Genomic DNA, 15,740 nt, shown 5'->3' on the forward strand with positions numbered 1-15,740 from the left:
AAGGTTAATTAATGGCACTTGGCCAACAAACCCAGAGGCTATTTGGCCACCCTGAATCAGTTGTCAAAAAAACTCTTTTAGGCTGTGCAGAGCCTGACCGTTGGCCTCTTATCTGGATGCTTTAATCCTCTAAGTGGGTTGGATTCCCAGCAGTGCCTTTTAACAGGTGGCTTTGCTTTGTGGGTTCTTTCTTGGAAAGGAAGCCCTTACAGATCCTCCGCTTTTCGAACCACATACCAGCTACTGCATGTGGTGCAGAGTGTAGCATATTGGACTACTAGTCTGTGGTGTGAGGCCATGTAAATGTTGTGGGTTTGAGTCAAAACAAATTTGTGACTTCTGGCCTTTCGTTTATCATTGAATTGCACGCTTATGCCCTTGGGCAACAGAAAGTTGTGAACAATCTCATAAGCTGACCAGCCTGTGGACCTTTATCCTCACCGCTGGATGTTTTGATCAATTGACTCAACCTACCAGAGCTATAACAATCTGCTTGGCACCGTGGCTTAGGTGGTTAAAGCGTCTGTCTAGTAAAACAGGAGGTCCTGGGTTCAAATCCCAGCTTTGCCAATGCCGGTGATCAAGTGCAGCCTTAAGCTGTGAGGTTTTGCTCTCCGTAAAAAGGGGGTACAGAGGAGTGCCAGAACAACATGCAATTTAATTTTCAACCACCCCTCAGCTGCTGCCGACGAATACTGTCCCTGAGTCATCTCAGCAATGCAGCATGGCTCAGCTGGTCAAAGCGCTTGCCTTGTAAACAGGAGATCCTGGGTTGGATTCCCAGCAGTGCTTTTTAACAGGTGGATTTGCTCTGTGGGTTCTTTCTTGGAAAGGAAGCCCTTACAGATCCTCTGCTTTTCGAACCACATACCAATTGCAGAGAGACCCAAATATCTTGTCCTTCCCGCTCCCCAAATGCATGACTTCAGTCGACGGACTGGAATAAGCCAGGAAGATAAGGTCTGCACATGGTTCTGTGGTGCAATGGATAGCGCATTGGACTTCTCTACTACTAGTAGGACTACTAGTCTATGGTGTGAGGCCATATAGATGTTGTGGGTTTGAGTCAAAACAGATTTGTGACTTCTGGCCTTTCGTTAAACATTAAATTGCATGCTTATGCCCTCGGGCAAAAGAAAGTTGTGAAAAATCTCATAAGCTGACCAGCCCGTGGACCTTTGTCCTTACCGCTGGATGTTTTGATCAACTGACTCACCCTCCCAGAGCTGAAGCATTCTGCTTGGTACCGTGGCTTAGTTGGTTAAAGCATCTGTCTCGTAAACAGGAGATCCTGGGTTCAAATCCCAGCAGTACCTTTAGCGTCCCTTGTGTTCCTCAAGCATGTGGTTTTCTGAGATCAGACTGCAAACAGGGATAGCAAAGGCAGCAGGCGTTTCCATTTCCAAACCAGATCCTGTCAGTGCTGACGCTCTTTTGAACAGGTCATCAGTTGCTGATAGGCTCTGTGGCACAATAGATAGCGCACTGGACTTATAGACTGCAAGATGAGGCCATTCAATGGTTAATTAATGGCACTTGGCCAACAAACCTAGAGGCTACATGGCCACCCAAATCAGTTGTCAAAAAAACTCTTTTAGGCTGTGCAGAGCCTGACCGTTGGCCTCTTATCTGGATGATTTAATCCTCTAAGTGGGTTGGATTCCCAGCGGTGCCTTTTAACAGGTGGCTTTGCTCTGTGGGTTTTTCTTGGAAAGGGAGCCCTTACAGATCCTCTGCTTTTCAAACCACATACCAATTGCAGAGAGACCCAAATATCTTGTTCTTACCACTCCCCAAATGCATAACCTCAATTCGATGGACTGGCACAAGCCAGGAAAAAAAGGTTTGCACATGGTTCTGTGATGCAATGGATAGCGCATTGGACTTCTAGAATGCCAGATGAGTCCGTTCAAAGGTTGTTGGTTCTAGTCCCACTAGAGTCATTCCTTTTGGTATTCTGTTAATTAAGATTGAGATTTTTGTAATGGTAATTGATCAAAAAATAAAAGTCTGTAAAATAATATAAATAACAGCCTATATGAAATCTGTTCATCATATATCATAAATGTTCATCTTTTTATAAGATTTGGATTAAACTAATTTTAAATCTTGAAATAACGAGTGCCTTGAAAAATGGATGGACAAAAAAATATTAAAAATGTCTATATGACAATATGCAGTATATTATAGTTTTGCCAATGGTATTGAAAATGGTTGTTCATTATGAAATCAAAAATAACCCTACTTGCTTTTTTAGTGCACAGTACTAGTCTTATGGCGAACAATTAAACTACAATGCAAGCCAATACACTAAGAAAAATATCCGATCTGCCATCGGTTCCGGCTCTGGAATGTCGTTCTTGCTTTTTCAAGAACTACAAAAAAATGGCTAGTTTGAACTACAGCGTTGTTTTCTAGGGTTTGTGATTTCACAAAGCAGCCCATTAGAATATCATTACAAGATGATGACAGAGAAGTGCTGCTTTTGAAGGGAGTCATGAGGGAGTGCAGTGCTGGTTTTGCCAAAAGGCTTTTGCTGAAAGATGTAGCAGTTCCCCCTTTGTCAGGAAAATCTGCTGTATCTGCATCACAGCCTGTAAGTGTGCTGCTTTATTTGTTGTTGTGTTTGTTATTTGTTTCAAAGTATAAGTTGAATACCGTTTCTGTGGTGTAATACATATTACTGTTGCGCTTATCTGTAGATATTAAATGCAGTTGTTTTAAGTAGTTTTTGACATCCTATCTAAAACATGATTTAGCCAAAAAAATAACAATAATGTTACCACTCTAAAATGTCTTGCAATATCCGTGCGTGCAAAGGTTAAGCGTGGTCCTCTTGTTTAATAATCTCAGGGTCTGAATCCTGCTCAAATTGATATGACAATTTTGATGCCATCTTAACTATACTGGAGCAGACAGAACTTGTCTTTCCACCACTGCTTTTCAAGATAACAAATACTCACTTTCACCCTGCCTGCTATCAGCTATGAAAAACAGTTATCATCTCTTACTGTTAACAGTGCTACTGCTATTTTCTGCTAAGTAGATGCGGATGATATTTTGTGGCCCCCCCACTTAACGTCAAAGTTTAGTGTTAGTGCGGCCCGCAAGTTATTCTGAAATGCACCTTTTTGCTGAGTCGTTGCATATGCCATGCTCGCCGACCTTTTGTTTTATTTTGTCATCACTTATGGGCTACCATAGATCTTGTGACAGCTTTCGGCGACGTTTGTTGTCAACAGTTGTCAAGCCAACAGCGAAGTACTTGGACAGTCCGGCTCTTTTTCGTGAGCCGGCTCGTTTGACTCAGCTCGCTGAAAAGACCCGGCTCTTTTAGCTCACAAATGGCTCTTTAAAAAATAAATGTTTTAACTATGATTTTGACTATTACAGGTGTGAAAACAATTCTAAATGAACTCATACTCAAAATGTCTCACAATATCTTTAAAAATGCATTGATTTGTTATGAAAAAAGAATACTATTAAACATTTGCATTCAAATTACAACTTTTAATGTATAGAAACAACATTCAAAACAAATACAATCTGAATCTAAACAACATAATAGAACCAATATTAAAGAAAAATAAATTAAACTGATCCCTCTTTTTCTCTCTTCCATGTTCCAGCATGCATGTTAGGCATTTCACTAGTTATGTATAATAACTAGCACACACACACGCACGCACACACACACAATGTTGAGCTTATTTTTGTTTTATGAGATATTTGCATTCAGAAATTAAACTTTGTGTGAGTTGTCTCGCTCATGCAGTATAACTTTTTGATGCCGCGAGATTGACAGGAACAGAATGTAAGGCTGATCAGACAGTCAAAACGAATGCGTGCACCTTTAGACCTACATAATTGTTTTTATTATTATTGTTCTTTGAATTATATTATTTTAAATAAAATTTAAATTATGAATTATTTCATTATTACATGAATTGCATTGATGGTAGCACCAGTCTATGTGAAAAGCTCTTCTCCACCATGAACTTCAATAAGTCAAAGTACAGGTCCAGACTTACTGATAAGCATCTTCAAGCCATACTGAGGGTTTCAACTGTTTCCTCCCTCAAGCCAAATGTGTCTCAGCTGTGTGAGAGGAAGCGCTGCCAGGTCTCTGGCAGCAAGGAGTAGGCAAGAGAAGCCTATGTTCCGAAGAACCATTCATGTTAATGAAAAAAAAAAACGTTCAGAAAGGAATTTTCAAATTCAGAGGAACAGTTCATGTTTGGAAGAAACGTTAATGTTGAATAACTTAATAATAAAGATTGAGATGATTGGATTAGTTGTGCTCCTTTTTTGTGGAATACTTGATGCGGCCCAGCCTGACCCAGACTCTACCTCCAGAGGCCCGAAGGTAAATTGAGTTTGAGACCCCTGTCTTAGACACCGTGTGCCCCTTTGTCTTCCAGGCCAGCTTGTACCACCTCTTCTGTCCCTTGGCTATCTGATGTTCTCCATGAACATCGTTCTAAGTTTAGAGCTGCAGAAAAAGTATGACACAAATCACAAAATCCTGATTTTGATCCCAAAATATCAATCACCCGTCTCTTCATTCTCTGCTAATGTCTCCACTGCTAAAAGGACATACTGTCACAACAAAAGTAACAATTCGCCTAACACTTGCATGCTCTTTAAAACATTTTCCTCCCTCCTTTGTCCTCCTTCTCCCCCCTCATTCATCAACTCTAATAGCTAACGACTTAGACACATTCTTCCTGAATAAAATTACAAATCTCAGAGGACAATTTGCCACACCACAAACTGTCAAACATCTTACCAGCAAACATACACTCGTTTTCATGTCTCTAAACATCCTTTCCAATCATCCAATTACTTGTGCGCTTGATCCTATTCCATCTCATCTACTTCAAGCCATTTATCGTGCCATTGTACCTGCACTTACTCACATCATTAAAACATCTGTTACAGGTACCGGCTGGCACCACATAAACAGCTTATATGCTCTCTCTGGAAACAGGAGAAATAAATGAGACCAGGCAAACTCTGCGTTCGTTTTTCGTCTCGCTCAGCAGAAAGAGGAGGAGAGGATTTATTAGACATTCACATTTTAAATCCTCCTCTGTTACAAACACTCAATGTTCACTATCAAATAAACACGACTTCAAAATAAAATACAATTTTTCTTTTTTTTCCATCTTTCAGCAAATACTGAGTTTTGAGTGATTAAATAAATCAAAATTACAATAACCATGGTTATCCTTTAAGTTGTATCTTTTTAACTCAAAATAAAACATAGCTTATGTTATCACTTATAAATAAAACATAGTTTGTCACAATTTACATATGGTTCCTAAATGCATCTTCCTCTTCCAGCAAAAGTCATTTTTACTCTTCCCAAAATGCATGAGCTGACAGACTTTTAACTTGTTTTTAACCACTTTTAAAATATAAAATCACATTTACTTTTAACATCAGGTTTTAACCCTGACAAACTCAGTTTTTAACATTAGCTTTTCACAATTTTACACAATATCATACAGTTAGAGAGTATTACGACTTTACAAAAATGTTCAAGGAGTTAAAAAAATAAAACTCTTCAGACGTGACTTTGGTAGTAACAGGTGACATTAACAGGCACGAAAATGTGGCGACTGCCATATGTACAATTATGTCCACATACTCATAACACAGCCTTATTAGCGAACATTAAAACATTCAGTGACATGTCAACATATTACACTTCAGGTACTTAGATTAATTTAATTTTCCACCAACCTGGAAACAGGAGAAATAAATGAGACCAGGCAAACTCTGCGTTCGTTTTTCGTCTCGCTCAGCAGAAAGAGGAAAATCGCAAAGTGGACAAAACTGACGTAAAGCCCAGTGGAGCACAATAAATGCCACACTACCCCCTGCTGGCGAACTCCACAATTACTCATTGCCTCTATATAAAATGTTTTAGTCCAAGGATGGTGGAACACGGTAAATTACCTCTGCACAAATATTCCAAAAACATTCAATTTAAAATTCCACAAACTACCACAAATGTGATAACACTTTAGTGGGCATCACACGCTCCCTGACAGAAAAGAATGGCTCCCGACATTTCCAAAAATCTTTATCTCAAAACAGTTTAACTATCTTTCAATTTTTAACCTTGATTCTCAAACCTCTATTCAACAAACAAGCATAGTAGGTGGAATATATGTGGCTGGTGCTTGGTAAGGGTATGGCATGTATGCTGTCTGGGAATAAAGGAGTGGGTGTGAATATGGCATACAAAGAGGCGGGATGTATGGAAAGATTGAGGGTGCATGTGTAGTGTGATGTGATGCTTCTATGACGGGTATATAGGGTGCTGTGTATCCAGGCACTGAGTTAACTGTGGCGTGCGTCTGGACTGATGGCTCACCTAATGACTCATATGTGAGAAAACGACGTGGCCTTTTCTCACGAGCTGACCTTCTGAAGTCGGACTGAGTGTGATCTACAGGAGGAGTCAAAGGTTGAGCTTCTGAGTCAGAGTCTTGGTGCCCATTGTTTTCCTCCCCTTCCACAGGTACAGTGAGTAAAGGTTGGTTTTCACCAGTAGGATCTGGTAAGTGTTCAGGTACAGTATTATTTTCTCTCCTTACAGGTGCTGGTTCTGACCCCCGAATGTCTGGATACCTGGTGAGTTGCTCCTGGTAAGTAACAGGTCTTTCCTCTATCCTTTCAGTCGGTCTCCTTAACCAGTATCCCGAGCCAGAATCATTATCTGAATCATTTTCACTGTCATCACTGGTGTCTGCTCGTCTTTGGGTGTCTGTCATTCTCCCTTGGTTTTGTCTGTTATGTGTTTTCTTCTCAGGAATAGATCTGGTGTCAGATGGAGTGACATCGACAGGTAAGTCATTCACCAGCAAAAGGAGATTACGGTGCAGTGTTCTGCTTTTCTGTTTGTCTCCAGTTTCAGGGCAGACAACGTACACTGGGTTCTCAGCGAGTTGACGTTTGACTATGTATACAGTCTTCTCCCAGTATGCCCTTAATTTTCCCGGCCCTCCATGTTCACTGAGGTTCCGGACCAGAACTCTGTCCCCTGGTTGCAGTACAACCCCCCTTGCTTTCTTGTCATACGTCACTTTTCCCCTTGCACTGGACTTTTTGCTATTCTCACCAGCAATGCGGTAGGCTTCTGACATCTTTTTAGCCCATTTTTCTGCAAATCCTGTAGGTGAATATGATTCCCTTTCTCCAACCAATCCAAACAGCAAGTCGACTGGGAGATGTGGGTGACGTCCGTAGAGGAGGAAAAACGGTGAGTAGCCAGTTGACTCATGTCTGGTGCAATTGTATGCATGTATAACATGCGGGAGATGATCCTTCCATCGTAGTTTCTCACTATCAGTCAATGTTCTTAACATCTGGAGAATGGTGCGGTTCAGGCGCTCAGCTGGGTTGCCTTGTGGGTGATAGGGTGACGTCCGCGAGTGGCCAACCCCTGACAACCGCTGTAATGATTGGAACAGTTTGTTCTCAAATTCACGACCCTGGTCATGATGTAGTTTGGATGGATATCCAAACCGGGGTATGAAATCATTGAAGATGCGCTCAGCAGCTGTTTTCCCACTCTTGTTCTTCGTGGGATATGCCTGGGCAAATCTAGTAAAATGATCAAGCACTACTAGAATATATTCATATCCCCCACAGCTGGTTTCCAGATGCAAATAGTCAATACACACAAGCTCTAAAGGGAAGTTAGATGTGATGCTGCCCATAGGGGCTCTCGTGTGTGTAGTGGGTTTCTTAGACCTGATACAGGGACATTTTTGGGTGACATAGTCTTCAATTTCTTTAGCCATAAAGGGCCAGTAAAATCGTTCCCGAGCAAGATGGAGCACTCTTTCTGTGCCTACATGACCCATCTCATTGTGTAGGTACTTCAGAGCAATCGGCCTGTATTTCAGAGGGAGGACTAACTGTTTTACCTGGATCGTCCTTCTGTAAAGGAGGCCATCTTCAAGCTGCAACTTACTCCACTCATGCAGAAGCTTTCTGGTGGCTCCACTTACAGTTCGGCGTATGTCATCCGTCAGTTTTGTGTTTGACTCCTTTAACTCAATAATCTTGCCTATGGCTTGATCCTCTCTTTGAGCCTTAACAAGATCATCATGGCTGATAGCTGGCAGGTGACAATGAGGTTGTGGTGGAGAATCCAGTGAACACATGTTAAGTGCTGCAATCCAGGCCACATCCTTCCGTTCTGCTGCCTGACTCCCATCCCATGTGGCACGCACTGCCTCGTTCGAGAACTCCTCTGTACAAGCCACCTCATATTTCCCCATGTCCAAGGGGAGCCGAGAGAGTGTGTCTGCATCAACATTTGATTTTCCAGGTCTATACCTGATGTCGAACTGGAAATCTGAGAGTTCTCCCACCCACCGGTGGCCAACAGCATTGAGTTTTGCTGTACTCATGATATAGGTCAGTGGGTTGTTGTCCGTGTACACAGTAAAATGGGGAGCGTAGTACAGGTAGTCCTGGAATTTTTCACACACAGCCCATTTCAATGCGAGGAACTCCAGTTTTCCACTGTGCAGGTGGTAGTTACGTTCAGCAGGTGTCAAAGTCCTCGAGCCATAGCCAATGACTCTTAGTGTCCCATTCTGGCGCTGATAGAGGACAGCCCCCAGGCCCTGGTCTGAGGCGTCTGTATGCAGCGTGAAAGGTAAGTTGAAATCAGGATACGCTAAGACAGGTGGGGTTATAAGGAGAGTGACCAATTGCTCTAAAGCTTCCTGATGTTGAGTGGTCCAGTCGACAGGCTGTCGGAAAGGCAGCTGTGGGCGTTTGGTGGTTTTCCCACATGTTGAAATCTGGGCTTTCCCTGATTTAGTTTGGAGAAGCTCATAGATTGGCTTCGCGATCCTGGAAAATCCTGGATGTAGGAGCGATAATATCCCAAGAAGCCGGTCAGTTTCCTTACTTCACCAACTGTCTGTGGTGTCTTGCTTGTCAAGGTTTTGACTGCTTCAAGGTCCCGTGGGTCTATCTTGATACCATCAGCTGACACAAGGCGCCCCACGTACCTGACTTCTTGTCTGAAAAGCTCACACTTCTCAGGTCTCAGTTTGACTCCGTGATGTTGAAGAGCCTGGAGCACTTTGCGGAGGGCCTCCACATGTTCATCGAATGTTCTTGCGTAACAGAGCACGTCGTCCAGATAAGGGATGCAGCATTCATCCCTGAGGGGGCCTAGCACCTCCTCCATGCTCCGCTGAAATGCTGCTGGGGCATTTGAGAGTCCGAATGGGATACGGACCCATTCGTAGAGGCCCCACGGGGTGACGAAGGCAGTCAGGTGACGCGAACCCTCGGCAATGAAACCCTGATGGTAAGCTTTTCCCTGGTCTAGGATGCTAAACCAGGTGTAGCCCCCCAGTGTGTCTGTCAGGTCTTGTATTCTGGGTAATGGATGTCGATCAGGCACAGTCTTTTTGTTCAGGAGCCGATAATCAATACAAAGACGTAGGCTGCCATCCTTCTTTCTAACACAGACAACTGGGGCAGCATAAGGGGACTTAGATTTAACAATCCAGCCTCTCATCAGCAGCTCCTGCACGTACTCCTTTACCTCTTTAAACAGTGGCTTGGGGACTGCTGAGTATGCTCTCTGTACAGGAATCTCATCTGTGAGGGCAATTGACATTTGTAAGCTTGGTATGCATCCAATATCATTGCCGTCACGTGCGAAAGCCCTGGCTTCTTCACACAGCATTTTGTTGACTTTTTCCCTTTGTTTATCATCAAGGTGACTGAGGTCGATGGGAGGTTGCCATGATGATGGATGGGCGTCAACAGATGTTGATACAGCACTGTTAACAGTCACTGTGGGCTCGGGTGCTTCAGGTGAGTCTATTGCGATCACTTTTTCAACACAGTGGATGCCACCAAGTGCTGTCTTTCTTGGAAGAGTTACTGCATGTTTAGTGTTGTTACCCACAGGTACAGCTACATAAGGTTTTCTTGGATTTTGTACCTCCAACAGACCTTCACCCACATCCAGTTCTGTCAACTGCACATTGTCATCATCAGGCTCAAATAGGAAGACTGTGTCAGATGTACTCATGAGGGGAGGGACTTGGCACTTTACCCAGGCTACCTGACCTGCTGGGATAACCATGTCCTGTCTGCCTGTCCGTAGGAGCCCGCAATGCACAGAGGGTTTGCTGGCTTGGATGAAGCTCACCATTAGCTCTGCCTTCTCTGCTGGTATACATAAGGCATTACAGAGTAGAACGACAAGGGTTGGAATCAGCTTTTCAGGTTGTTTTTGTATCATCTCTTCCAGCACGTTGAAACCCAACAGTGGTCTCTCCAGAGCAAGACTGCTGACAAGAAAAGGCACAGTGATTGACAGATTAGGGTCCTCATTCCCCATCAAATTGACTGTAAGGGCAACCCAGCCATCAAAAGGGAGAACGTCACCATTCACTGCATACACCCTTAACTCGTCTTCGTCACCTATAATGTCGCTGAGTGCCCTAACAGGAGTGTCAGGTAGATATTTACTCTTCCAGTCTCTATCAATCATACTGACTTGAGCACCAGTGTCCAGCAGAGCACTGACTGCTAATCCATTAAGGTTACAATGGGTGAGAGCTTTCCTTCCAATGAGTTTGGCTAGATGTTCCCCTTTGCTGTGAGGTAAGTCATAAGTGAATGGATTGGTTGTCTTGTTTGTTTCTTTCCTTCTCTTTTCCATTATTTTGTTCTTTTCCAGTCCTTCAATTCCACGTTGATCAGTGTGACAAGTGTCAGGTTGGGACGATCGCTGAGACCCGGTCACTGTTTGTCCCTCGGCAGAGACCGGCTCCAGTTTCCCTGCCGTGTTGGTCTCTTTAGACAGCCCACTGCCCGGTGACCTTCTTCACCACAGTGGAAACAGTGAGGGCAGTCGGGACGATTTTGCTCCACACACTTGTCACAGCCATATGGTTTCTCTCTCCTGCGGTCTCCTCTACCTTTTCCATTGTGGCTGAACTGTCCTGCCACCTGTGTCTGCATTGACTGTCTCATGAGCTCAACTGTACTTGTAAGCTGTTCAAGTTTCTCTGTTAACTGCTGGATCACATCTGTTTTTGGCACCTTCTCCTTTACACTAGGACACTGTGCAGCATTAATTTCAGACTGAGCACTGTGCACATTTGTTAGTCTTTGACGGGTGGCGGGACCTAGCCTTCGCTGCCTTTCACTTTCATCACACATCACTTTCTTCATCTGTTTTAAAATCGTCTCATCCGATACTCTGGGGTCCCCAAGCAATGGCTTCAGCTCTCTGCGGACATCATCATGTTTATGACCTAGGCCCTGATATACGGTGTGGAGAAACACATCCTGCACTGTGCTTGCACTATACTTGACATCTGTGTCAGCATGTTTGGAGGCCAGCATGATCTTCTGCTTAAGTCCTATAACTCGGTATAGGAACTGTTGGGGTGTCTCATTGTCTTTTTGTTTGGTGCACATGAGCTCCTGGAACAGCTCGGTATTACTTTGCTCACCCAGGTGGGAGTGGAGGAACGCTTTTAGCTCTTCTACAGTCAGATCATCCTTATTCATCAACATGTCTTTAAAAGTTCCTGGCTTGATGACTTTGAGGACGGCTCTTACAACCTCTGCATCACTGAACTGCTCCTTTAAACCGTCTTCCATCTGCCGACAGACACTGTTATAGCTGAGATCTGACCCCTGGTCCCCAATCTGACCCCCCTGTATCTTCAGTTCCCTGCGATGAAGGTAAGACAACTCTTTTAAGGAGAACAACTTGTCATGTGTTAATGGTGTCGTGTGTTCACTTAAACCTCTGCTGCCTGCTACTTTACTACTCTGTGTGGTGCCTCCTATCTTTACAGATGACTGAGGTACAGACTGTGGAGTGGGTGTGTGTTTGCACTGCATAATTTTCTTACTCAGCTCCTTATAACTAGGAAGTATTTTCTGCAGCTCTGTATCATGTGTGTCACTAGCCGTAGATAGTGTCATGTGAGTTGTATTAGTAATCCCAATATCGGTAGTATCACTATCATCAGTTGGGTTAACATTATCATTAGCATGACTTGCATCCCCGCTGCCAGATACATCAATTGCTACAGCAACTTGTGAAGCACGACCCTGAATGACTATGTCAATTAATTCCCTTAAGTTTAATAAGTGTGCCATCCCAGAATCCTCTAACTCCAGTAAAGGCTCACTGGACATGAAACTGCAAATGTACTCAAAACAACCCTCCTCATCTGTCAACTTGACGCGAGACTCGTCAATTCCTGGCACTGCACCCACAGACTTGGCAATCTGGAACAGTTCATCTACAGAGAGAGTAAGAAGGGTCTTTTTGATGGCCCACACCAACCTTTTCCTCTCACCATCCGCCATACTGCTTCCCAATTCCTCGCACTTGGTCACGAGAGTCCAGGATCACAATTCACGCTCTGTTCTTGATGGGTGTTGATTTCAGCACAGCACAGTCCTTAGTCTTTATTCATTACAGGTAACTTCTTCATCCATAGACGGCATCGATGGTATCTGGAGATCTTTTTCCGCTGGCTGCAGCTCGCTGGTTGCATCAGGTCACTTTTGGTCCAAGGTTGCAGTATCACTGGATCAGCTTCCGGCCACAAGGTGGGAGTGATCCCGGACGATAAACTATAATAAACTACAATAAACTGTTACAGGTACCGGCTGGCACCACATAAACAGCTTATATGCTCTCTCTGGAAACAGGAGAAATAAATGAGACCAGGCAAACTCTGCGTTCGTCTCGCTCAGCAGAAAGAGGAGGAGAGGATTTATTAGACATTCACATTTTAAATCCTCCTCTGTTACAAACACTCAATGTTCACTATCAAATAAACATGACTTCAAAATAAAATACAATTTTTCTTTTTTTTTCCATCTTTCAGCAAATACTGAGTTTTGAGTGATTAAATAAATCAAAATTACAATAACCACGGTTATCCTTTAAGTTGTATCTTTTTAACTCAAAATAAAACATAGCTTATGTTATCACTTATAAATAAAACATAGTTTGTCACAATTTACATATGGTTCCTAAATGCATCTTCCTCTTCCAGCAAAAGTCATTTTTACTCTTCCCAAAATGCATGAGCTGACAGACTTTTAACTTGTTTTTAACCACTTTTAAAATATAAAATCACATTTACTTTTAACATCAGGTTTTAACCCTGACAAACTCAGTTTTTAACATTAGCTTTTCACAATTTTACACAATATCATACAGTTAGAGAGTATTACGACTTTACAAAAATGTTCAATGAGCTAAAAAAATAAAACTCTTCAGACGTGACTTTGGTAGTAACAGGTGACATTAACAGGCACGAAAATGTGGCGACTGCCATATGTACAATTATGTCCACATACTCATAACACAGCCTTATTAGCGAACATTAAAACATTCAGTGACATGTCAACATATTACACTTCAGGTACTTAGATTAATTTAATTTTCCACCAACCTGGAAACAGGAGAAATAAATGAGACCAGGCAAACTCTGCGTTCATTTTTCGTCTCGCTCAGCAGAAAGAGGAAAATCACAAAGCGGACAAAACTGACGTAAAGCCCAGTGGAGCACAATAAATGCCACACTACCCCCTGCTGGCGAACTCCACAATTACTCATTGCCTCTATATAAAATGTTTTTAGTCCAAGGATGGTGGAACACGGTAAATTACCTCTGCACAAATATTCCAAAAACATTCAATTTAAAATTCCACAAACTACCACAAATGTGATAACACTTTAGTGGGCATCACACATCCCTTGACACTGTTGTTTTTCCCTCAACAAAACAGGCTCATATAACCCAACTTCTTAAGAAACCTACTCTTAACCGAACTCTTTTAGAAAACTACAGACCCGTTTCCCTTTTCTTTGCTAAAACACTTGAATGAGTTGTGATCAACCAAGTATCTGCCTTTCTCACACAGAACAACCTCCTGGTATAGAAACCAATTTGGCTTCAGAAGTGAACATTCGACCATGATTGCCTTGCTCTCAATTGTTGAAGCCCTAAGACTGACAAGATCAGCTTTCAAAACTTCTGTATTTATCTTGTTGGATCTCTTTGCTACTTTTGATATGGTGAACCACCAGATTATCCTGTCAACCCTATTGGAAAATGGCATCTCAGGAACCGCTCGCCAGTAGTTTGAGTCTTATCTCTCAGGTAGGTCCTTCAAGGTATCTTGGAGAGGTGAGGTGTCCAAGTCGCAACATCTAGCTACTGAGGTGCATCAGGGCTCAGTTCTTGGACCACTTCTTTTCTCTGTCTACATGGCTTCACTAGGTTCTGTCATTCAGAAACATGGTTTTTCGTATCACTGGTATGCTGATGACACTCAGCTCTATCTCTCATTTCATCCTGATGATCCGACGATTGCGGCTCGAATATCAGCATGTCTAACAGACATTTCTTATTGGATGATCGACCATCACCTTCAACCCAACCTGGCTAAGACAGAACTGCTTGTGGTTTCAACAAACCCATCACTTTATCAAAATTTCAACATCCAGTTATGCTCATCAATCATAACTCCTTGAAAAACAGCTAGAAACCTTGGAGTTGTGATTGATGTTAAGCTGAGTTTCTCAGACCACATGGCTAAAAGTGCCCGATCCTGCAGATTTGCTTTATATAACATTAGGGAGATCAGGCCCTTCCTTTCAGAACATGCAACACAACTCCTTGTTCAAGCTCTTGTTCAATCCAGGCTGGACTATCGCAATGATCTCTTGGCAGGACTTCCAGCCACTTCTATCAAATCTCTACAATTAATAAAAAATTGCAGCTGTAAGATAAATCTTTAATGAGCTGAAAAGAACGCATGTCACACCTTTGTTCATTAATTTGCATTGGTTACCAGTAACTGCTCGCATAAAATTCAAGGCATTATGTTTGCCTACAAAACCACCACTGGCCATCCCTTTACCTAAATTTGTTACTTCAGAGTTATGTGCCCTCTAGAAGCTTGCGTTCTGAAAGTAACAATGTATTATTGTGCCTTCTGAGAGAGGTAAAAACAGTTTTCATTAACTGTTCCCTTCTGGTGGAATGACCTGCCCAACTCAATCCTTAGCCATCTTCAAGAAACGACTAAAATCACATCTGTTCAATCTTGATTTGACCCTCTAACTCTAGCACTTTCTATTCTATTTTAATTTCTACTTTATATATTCATCTTATTTTTAATTTAAAATAAGTAAATTATAATAATAATAAAAAAAGAAAAAAAAAAAAACAACAACAAAAAAAACCCCAGGTGCCCAGGAGCTGACATGGTCGGTTCACTTAGTTTTGTCGTAGTCAAATATGGTCAAACTTGCATGACAATAGCAACCCGGGATTATCAGAGATGGATTTGTTAATATTTTATTTTGAATTAAGAAATTATTATATTATTATTATAGAGATCATTACATTATTAAATTATTATATTTACCATAGGCCTTGGCTACCGGACTGTATTGCATACGATAGTCAGCATTCAAATTAAGTTTATCATAAATAAAATGCATAACATAAAATAGGCTTACAAGAAAGCCTCATTCATATTAATGTTTTACCCTTCATTTCGATCTTTTTACCTACTGTTCTGAATACTTTTGTAAATAATAGCCTACTTTAAATTTTCGAGATGCCAATAAATCTTTGATTATGCTGACTAGAATTTTTCGCTGGAATGCAGTTTAATATACATTTAATTTT

General features: G+C 42.1%; 2 non-coding genes across 2 annotated transcripts; both read left to right on the forward strand.

The window, feature by feature from the left end:
• The first annotated feature begins 495 nt into the window (after positions 1-495).
• trnat-agu (transfer RNA threonine (anticodon AGU)) lies at positions 496-570 on the forward strand. Its single transcript has one exon. It is a non-coding gene; the product is annotated as a tRNA-Thr (tRNA).
• A 672-nt stretch (positions 571-1,242) lies between these two features.
• On the forward strand, positions 1,243-1,316 carry trnat-cgu (transfer RNA threonine (anticodon CGU)). Its single transcript has one exon. It is a non-coding gene; the product is annotated as a tRNA-Thr (tRNA).
• Positions 1,317-15,740: the final 14,424 nt, after the last annotated feature.

The sequence above is a fragment of the Carassius carassius genome, chromosome 28, assembly GCF_963082965.1.
Source record: "Carassius carassius chromosome 28, fCarCar2.1, whole genome shotgun sequence".
Lineage (NCBI taxonomy): Eukaryota > Metazoa > Chordata > Actinopteri > Cypriniformes > Cyprinidae > Carassius > Carassius carassius.